This window comes from Spermophilus citellus (genome assembly GCF_964194105.1).
Source record: "Spermophilus citellus genome assembly, contig: SCAFFOLD_131, whole genome shotgun sequence".
Lineage (NCBI taxonomy): Eukaryota > Metazoa > Chordata > Mammalia > Rodentia > Sciuridae > Spermophilus > Spermophilus citellus.
In genome coordinates, this window is record NW_027672905.1 from 246,556 (window position 1) to 256,480 (window position 9,925).

Below are 9,925 nucleotides of genomic sequence, written 5' to 3' on the forward strand. Positions count from 1 at the left end.
TTCTAGTTTGAGACAGCTTCACTAAGGTGCCAAGGCTGGCCTCAAACTTGTGATCTTCCTGTCTCAGCCTCCTGAGTACCTGGACAGACATGTACGTGTACATACCACTGTGCCAGACTCAATCATTTTTTTATGTATTTATTTATTTATTTATTGTAGTGCTGGGGATTGAACTCTGGGTCTTATGCATGCAAGGCAAGCACTCTACCAACTGAGCTATATCCCCAACCCTCAATCATTTATTTAAGTCAATAGTAACTCATGTCCTGCCCACATCCCACGCAGGTGGTAGGGTCAGAGTTCCTCTGCATGGAGTGAACTGGCTGTGAAATAAAGCTAAGAAAGGTAGGTGGCGGAAATCCACACTACACAGAAAGTAACTTTGAACAGCGAGGGCCACCGGCTCTACCACCCTTAGGGGTCCAGCTTCCACAGTGGAGAGAGAGAAAGACCGCGTTCAATTTATTTACACAAGGGAGTTTCAAAGGTGTTCTTCAGAGTGTTCTTCACCAATAAGGCAGGAGCTGGGCTGTCCAAACCCAGAAGGTTACGCCCAATTCCAGAGCTAGGAGAGCTGTGTGATAGATAGAGTCTACCCTCGGGAATGCCGGAATTGTTCCCAAGGGGAGACCTAGGGCCCCCGTAGCTCAGCACAGAGTAAAAGACCACTCAAGTAGCTTCATGGGGGGCGACCACGTGCATGATGTCTATTTATTCTATGGATCATAATCCAGTACGACCTCATTTCTACTTTGTGTTTTCTATTTATTTTGTTGTTCAAATTGTCCCAACTTTGGCCATTGGGAGCTCCTGAGTCCTTTTTGTATAACCCTTTAAGTGTAGTTTTTGAGCAATTTGGGAAGATTAGATATAAATAAATGCCACAATGATGGGGTTTTAACTCAGTAGCAAAGCACTTGCCTAGCAGGCAAGAGGCCCTGGATTCTCCCCAAGTATGGCAAAAAAAAAAAAAAAGCCACAAAACTACTACCAAATCCAGACAGTGAAACAGTGAGTATCTTCATCACCTCACAAAGATCTCCCAAGGATCTCCTCTTGCCCCTTCTATAATCCACCCCTCCTGCTCTCCTCCATGACTTTCCCACCCCAGGCAACTCTGGCCACAGACTAGTTCGCATCCCCTGTTCAGATGGTATCTGCAGTGAGGACTCTTCACTGTCCGCCTCTTTCACTCAGCATAATTCTTTTTTTTTTTTTTTTGCGGGGGGGGGGGTTCTGGGATTGAACCCAGGGGGACTCGACCACTGAGCCCCATCCCCAACCTATTTTGTGTTTTATTTAGTGACAGGGTCTCACTGAGTTCCTTAGTACCTTGAAGTTGCTGAGGCTGGCTTTGAACTTGCGATCCTCCTGCCTCAGCCTCCCTAGCTGCTGGGATCACAGGTGTGCGTGGCATGATACTTGTGCATCTCATCCCTTCTGTAGGTCCTGGGTCCGATGAGAGCAGTGAGACACTCAGAGCCCCCCTGAAGTGTTGGGGAGGGGCAGATGGCAGAGTGGGCAATGGGGAGTCATGGAGTGGGCAGGAGCTGGCAGGACTCCTGGGGTCCCCATTGGCCACCATGGCCGGAACAGAAGGCAAGAAAGGAGCCAGGTGGGAAGAATGGCAGGTTGGTAGTTGTGGCAGCACTGAAGTGAGGGGTCCTGGGGAACAACCAGTCTATCCCAGAGGGAGTTGTAAATGCAGGCCTGGAGTTAGGATAAGGCTGAGCTGAGGACACAGGTTAGGTCCTTCAGAACAGAGATGGTGACAGAAAACAGGGGAGAGAGGTATGGCCAAGGATGTGTGCACTGACCTCCAAGGGGCTAGGACTAAACCCTGAAGAACTCAATTTTCTTGCAGAAGAGGAGAGGACAGAGGTGACTGGAAAGCATGTCCAGAGAGGCTAAAGGTAAACCAGTAGCGGTGGGGTCACAGAGATACAGAGGGGCTTGTGACTGTACTGCTGGCACCCAGGAAGGTAGCCACCCAGGAAGGTGGTTACAGAAGTTCAGCCCAAAATGGGGCTCATGGGCTGGCAAGGTCTGGGTTCTGCCTACACAGAAGCTCCACTGTTTCCTGTGTGCAAGAACCTGTGGGCCTAGCTACCTGTTCCCAGGGATCCCTGCAGCAACAGAGAAGAACGCACCTGTCTTAGTCTGTTCCTGCTGCTATTAACAAAAATTCCACACCCCAGGGGTGGTGGTGCATGCCAGGAATCCCAGCAACTTGGGAGGCTGAGGCAGGAGGATCGTGAGTTCAAAGCCAGATACAACAACTTAGACCCTAAGAAACTAAGTGAGCCTTGACTCTACATAAAATAGAAAAAGGGCTGGAGCTGTGGCTCGGTGGGTAAGTACCTCTGGGTTCATACCTGATTAAAAAAAAAAAGCCACAGACTGGGTTATTTAAAAATGATATAAATTTATTGCCCACACTTCTGGAAGCTGGAAAGTCCAAGATGAAGACACCAGCAGGGTCAGTGTCTGGCCAGTTCCCCATGGTTGGCACTGTGCAGGTGTCCTCGCCATAATGGAATGAGTGGAAGGCAAAAAAGGTCTGACTAGTTCCCTGGAGCCCCTTCACGAGTACTAATTCCATTCATGAGAGGTGGTTTAATTACCTCCTCAAATTCTCACCTCTTAACACTGTCACACTGGGTATTAAGTTCCTGCTTATAGATTTTGGGGGACACATACATTCAATCCGTAGCAATAGTCAGCATTCTGCCCCTTTATCTGGCCTTCAGGGGAGGATGAGGGCGAGACTCAGATCAGGAAGCAGTCAAGGAGGAGAAAAGCCAGGGAAGGAGCAGAGAGAAAGGTGGGGTAGGAGCAGGGCTGGTATAGAGGATTGGGTTGGGTGCAATCAGGGACAGGTTGGGGCTGAGAGATAGTTAGGGATGGGGCCTCAGGCCCAGACTGAACTCCCCTTTCCCTTATTTAGCCCCGAGATTCACTCAGACTTGAGTCTAGGTCTTCATCCTGCTCAGCTACAGTTTGTTCCTCTGCCCTGAGGCCCCGTGGGCATTAAGCAGATGGCCCAGTGCTGGAATGAATTGAGAGGCACCACAGGGACCAAGGGCAGTGAGGCAGAACCAGCACTGTACAGCAAGCCAAGAGCTGTCTTGGTCAAGAGGACAAAAAGAGAAGAAATTTGCCTTGGCAGACGAACTGGGCATTGGGTTTCCTTCCTAGATTTAGTAAAGGATAAAACATCCTATCCTAGGGTGGAGCAGCTGCTGGGTGGGCAAAAAATAGGGGTGTCTCAGGCATCAGTCTCATATCAATCTCACCAGCCTCTCCCCATTCATTTTTTCCCCCACTTAATTCAAACACATCTCAATGCAAGAGATATCTTTCATTATTCCTGCATTGCAAGTGGGAAAACTCAAATTGGAGAAGGCAAAGAGAGGTGATGGTTGATGGTTCTCCTGCTCCCCAGCAGTGCTGTGGCTGCAACAGGCTGTTAAACAGGTCACACCAACAAAGCCAGTTGGCTAGGGACACGGATCAGTGCCTCCAGCTAAGCCAAGCCAGTCAAGCTCCAATAGGTCCCTCTCAAAGTCTTGATCTCCCTAGGGGCTAAAGGAAATAGCTGGAACAAATCTCAAATGGGCGACATCCCTGAATCTGCCTGTTTCCCATTTTGTAAATGGTTCTCTCTATTCTCCAGTGTTGCGGTTCCCAGAGACCAGTTGGCCCAGCACCTCGGACACGGTGCCTACAACTCAGTGTCCATGGGAATACTGGGAGGATTCTTCGAGCTCTTCCTGGTCCCTGTCCTGGCTCCAATTCTTTCTGGGAAAGCAAAGCAGCCCCTGAGTCACCTGCTTCTCCTAAGCCACTGTCCTCGCCTTGGGCTCCCATCTCCACCCGCATGCCCAGACTCCATGGGGGCCGGACATTGAGGCCTCAGGTCCCAAGGTAGAGGCAGTGGCAGAACCCTAGGCAGAGAGGGTGGAAGGCGGAGACGGAGCGGGGCGGAGCCCGAGCACGCCCCGCCCCTCCGGATCTCCGCGCGTCTCCGCCAGCCACGCCCCTCCGGGCCGCCAGGTGGGGCCTTCCCAGGGCTGCCCTCCGAGAAGCCTAGGCGGTGGAGGCTCGGGCGCTCAGCCTGGGTGAGCGAGCCCGGCGGAGAGGCGCGGCAACCCAGACTCCTGCTCTGCCCCATCCTGCCCGGGGCCTCCGGGTCGGCCAGCGGGCGCTGCGCGTGGGCTGCCTGAGACACGTGGTTTCCTAGGCCCCGCTTTGGGTTTGGAAAAGTTTATGGTTTGGGTTACCGCAGAGGTGTACTCGGGAGGGCAGAAAGAGTTCGAATCGCTGCCACCTCGGGTCGGGCCATCACCGCGGCCTTCACTGAAGCCGGGGCCCTTTCCTTGACGGTCGTTAGGATTCAATCTCTTTCGAATGGGTGCACACTGCAGAAGAGGCTAACCACGTATCACAGGCTTTCGCACCGCTCGGAAGCCACGCAGCACGCCGAGTGGCCGAGCCGCGGCTGGCACGCAGGTACGCGCCGATCAATACCTATAGAAATGATAAAAAGCATTTTTGTGAATTATAAAAAATATCAAATCAATAGTTTAGGAAAAAGATTGCTGCATATGAAATCATATAAACTTCCTATGACAAACTGTATATATAGGATAACATAGGGAAAAAGTATTCTGGTCACTAAAATTTTTGATACTAAAAATTTTCTCATTAAGAAAAGGTAATTAAATACATTTTACTGGTAAAATAATTAGACTTTGAACAATTTATTTTGAAATCATTTAAATAATATTTTGTAATTTTTCTTTACCTGCCAGGATTTAATATTTTGAGAAAAAGTGCCTATTTAATATTAGTTGAAGCCTGATATTTTACTGTTATATTCTTGAAATATATATATATATATATATATATATATATATATATATATATATATATATCAGAAAATACATATCAACAAAAAAAAACTACAGTAACTTTCAGTCTGTCTTTCAAATTCTTCTATATTTGCTATAGCTGTTGTTAATTTTAAAAATGATATTCTGCCTATATATGGAATTGTGTTTGAGTACGTTCATGGGTTACTTCTTGTTCCTTTCTGACACGCTAAGATACATTGCTCAGGTATGACAACAGATTTGCCAAAGAGACTTAAAATCACTATTGAGAGAGTAGAAGAATGTATAAATATAGAATATTTCAAATGTATAATAGCCATATTTTAATCAATAGTAAATCTTCTCATGTAATTTTATGTATACTCTAAAACTGTGTCACAAAATGAAAAATGGATTTACTTAGCTTTTGCTCTTGATATATGGGTGCTATTTGGATAATAGTACTTGTGATTTATAAAAAACCTAATCAATTTATAAATAGCACACAAATCATCTCCTTTCTTGTAGGATCCAGTTTAATTTTTTGAGTGCTTAATTATTCAATGATGTGCAGGTCTTTTCTGTGGAATATTTTGGCTGAAATAACACTTTTAAAATAAGATATCTGGAAACAAATTTTAAGTAAAAAAATTTATTATACTTCACCAAACCTGAATGCTGGCCTGTTTTGCACTCTGGTTTGTGAAAAAAATAAAATGCCATATATATATATATATATATATATATATATATATATATATCTCACAAACCTTCAAGTTGAAATTTTAACTTATTTACATATTTAAGGTGTGAACTAAATATAGAGATCCAGATTTTCTATTATTACTTACTATACCTAAAATAAAAGTTTTTTATATTTATGCAGCTCTTCTGTGTCATGTACTTTTATATGAGGTTTAAAATAGTCATGTGTTATTTAGTGATGGAATGTGTTCTCAGAATTGCATCATTAGGTGATTTAATCATTGTGCAAAAATTATAGAGTGTTCTTACACCTAGATGCTGTAGTCTACCATGCACCTAGGCTTTTCATAGAGCATGTTGTTTCTAGGCTACAAACTTACATAACATGCCTCTCTACTGAATACTTTAGGCAGTTTTAACAAAATCGTAGGTTGTCTAAACATACCTAAACATCAAAAAGTACAGTAAAATATGTTATTAAAGGTGAAATGGCATGCCTGTATAGAGTGTTTCCCATGAATACAGCTTGCATGACTGAAAGTTATACTGGGGAGTCATCCAGTAAGTGGTGAGTGAATTTGAAAACTGAGACATTACTGTGCACTTTTATAGACTTCATAAACACTTACATTTGGATTATACTGTTAATAAAAATATTTATTTCTTCTCTAACTTAATCTTAGCCTGCTGCAACATTTTTTTACTTTACATATTTTTAAATTACTTTTGATTCTCTGAAAAAACACTTAACAACACACAATGAATAGCTATGCAAAAAACGTTTTACATTCTTATTTTTAAGAATCTTTGTGTTTAATCTTTTTAAATTTAAAATGTTTTTATTTATTTAAGTTCACAAATGACACATTAGCCTAGGCCTACATTATCACTCTCTTTAGGTTAATGAGAGACATGGAGCTGTGGTTTCCTATGGTAACTTTTTTTCTGGTAGGACCTGCCTGAAGTTCTTCTCAAAAACATGTTAATGGTGATTTGCCTTGTTTGTTTCTCTTGTTATGCAATATTTGGTTGTAAGATAATGCCATATGAACACTCCTCTCTGTCAATTAAAAACCTTTCACTGTTGGGGTCCACATTTTCCAACTTTGTAAGGAGCTTGGTGAGTGTGTAAAAGCTTCTGCGATATCTTTTATTGTGAATCTTTGTGGAAGTTCTTTTTTATCACTTGAAATTAATTTTCTCTTGCCTCTTCTTCAGCTACCTATTCTTGTTTTAGTTTCCACTCCTCATTAGTCTATTTGTCAGGAATCATACCTCTAAGAGCTCCCAAAGATCATTCTTACCCATTCCCACGTTAAAATTTATCATCTAAACTCCTATTTTGCTGATTATTCCAAATTCTTTCTTTGCAAATTCTTTAAAGTCACAGATGAACCTCTCACATATCTTCTTCCAGATTCATTCATATATTCTTTAGTGATATCACCCTACACCCAAGCAATGTTCTTCATGCAGTCATAAATGTTGTAATGTTTCCAGAATGGCATCTGCATCTTCTCAGTGTCTTTCCCAGAAGCAGAAAAGCCTGGACAAGCATTTTCCTCAGTTACTTGGCCTCAAAAGAACTTATAACTCCTAGTTTACTGGTTGGATCAAAGATGTGGGGGTTAAAACATTTTGATATTGGGATGATGATCATCTACAGAGGTAGGAAGTGCAGGTGCATTACAACAAGAAGCAAAATTGAATGTTATACTCCAAATAGCAGTTCTCCATTTCACTGGCATGGACATTTTGGAGGGCATCATGGAAGAGTATTTATCTGATCCATCTATGAGTTCTTATTGCTCCTATAGTACACTGGAAGTTTGTGTTTACTGATATGCTTGAAGGACCTATAGTTCTCACCATGACATCTTACAAAGGAATTCAATTTGTAGCCTGTAGCTGTGCCCCAAGCAAGACTGCTATCTTGTCTCTAGAAGCCTTGAAACGTGGATGGATTTGATCTCCTTATGCATGAGTATGTTCAGGCATTTATTTCCAAAACAGGAATATTTCATCTATACTGCACATTTGATATTTGATTATGTGTCTTGGTGAACTTATCTTTGGTTTAAACTTGATTAGAGATCTCTGTTCTTCCTGTACCTGAATGTTACTTAAAACAATGGGAAAGACTATCAACCTAATCTATTTTATATTCATTAATTATGTCTTCCCATTAATTATGTTTCCCAGGAAACAATGGAATAGTTCACTTGTTAGACAATATAATTCAGAGAAAGATGAGAAAGATGTTGAACACATATGTAAATTGTGCAATGATGTGTAATAAAAAATGCTTTCAAAAAGTAACGTGTTTCTTTGCTTATTATCCTTCTATTTTTACTTAAATATTTTCATGGCTTTTAAAACAAAATTTGGGGTTGATACAAAGAAATAACAAACTGCATTGCTGTCAGAATTAAAAGCAAGCAAATGTTTTTTTCCTCATTAATGAAACCAATATGCTCTAGTTGTGAGATATCAATTCACCTGCTCATAGTAGCCTTTAATTTTCCAATGATATTTTAATAAATATTTTCTTTAATAAAATACATTAAAAAATTAAATAGTTATTTTCCCTTATTGTTTACTTAAAAATACATAAACAGTCCTCTGTCTTTTCTTATTAATTTACCCAGAAGTAAAAACAGACTTCTGCCAGGTTTTTATTTTCATTTCAATATGAAACATGATCTATTTTTCTGAATAGCTTTTTTTTTCCTCAGATATTATTTACAAGAGGAGATAACATGATTAATATGTGGATTTAATAAATTTCAATTCTCAGGTTTCATGAAGATTTGTGTATGCTTATATTATCATTGTTCTTTTACTTTGAAAAACTTTAATATATTGGGAATATAAAAAGATAGATTTGAATAAATTAATAATATCAATATTTCTTAGAAATTTGGATTGTATCAGAACAAACTAAGGAAATATAAGTGCCTTTAAATCATCATCATTGTGACTGTAAATCCATAAGAAAAATAATTTGGGCCCCACTCAGTATTATTAATGGGATAATATTTATATTTCATTAGAAATATTTGGCTTTTCTGGGTAATATAAAAATGCTTATTTGGAATCATATGGAGTCACTCTTTACCTTTATAATAGTAATGTAGAGCATAGAAAGTTAAAAGCTCTCAAAAACCAGGACATATGCCTATTCTTTTTTAAAAAATAAACCCATCTAATAAATTTACTCAAATCTGAAAGTCCATATCCTATTTTAGTTTTACTCTGGCTGTAGGACTTAACATATCATTGTATACCATATACCATAATTATGTGAATATTATTGACTAATTTCTCTCTATGATGTAAATTTCTTATGGAAACATATTTTTCTTCTTCAATGTGGAAAAACTGATTTAAGCAAAACACAACACACTGTTTATCAATACTCAGAGGGGACTCTGCAGACTTAGTCCAATTGCATGTTGGTATCAGAGCCATCAAGTGAAACCAGTGTAATCAAGCTCTAGATGGCACACACTTTACTTACACAAAGAGACAAGATGATACCAGCTTCAATAATGTAGCAGGTCTCTCCTGGCAGCCAACACAGGGCCAGTAGCTACCCAACTCCCTACTGCAGAATGACCCCATCCTCTTCTTGTAGAGGACAGAGAGAGCGGTGTGGTTAGCCAAGTGCCACACAGTGCCCAGGCTTAAACAGAACAAAGATGCTCCTACTGCACTGAACTTGCAACTGGGGGACATAATCTCAAAAGACAATAAGCCCAGCACAAGCCCTGGGGCTCTTTACTCTTAGAAAGAATAGATGCCAGACTCAATTCTTCTGTATCTTAGTGAGGGGAAAAAACTGTATAGATGAGACTTCTTTTCTCAACAATATGCATATGCAAAGAAAGGAATTATGTTCCACCCTTTGCACCATAGAGAAAAGTTAAGTCAAAATGAGTCATAGTGAAAACCTTAAAACTATAACACTTTTAGAAAAAGATGAAATATTTGTGTGACCTATTTTGTGGCACAATTTCTTAGATTTGGCTCATGCAGGGTGATTGATAAAATAGAAATTTCATCACAATAAAATTAAATTCTTTAAAATATACTATTAAAAGGATTGTAAAACAATACACAGACTAGGTGAATATATTAGCAAAATTTATAACTAATAAAGAACTGATATATAGAATCAAAATACAGACTTTTTTCAAATCTAAATTTTAATAAAATATCCCAATTTAAAAATGGAAAAAAAATTGACATATCACTTAAAAGCACCTGAAAATATACTCAACATCATTAGAAACTAAAGAAATATAATGAAGTCTTAATGCGATACCATTCCATATCATCAAAAT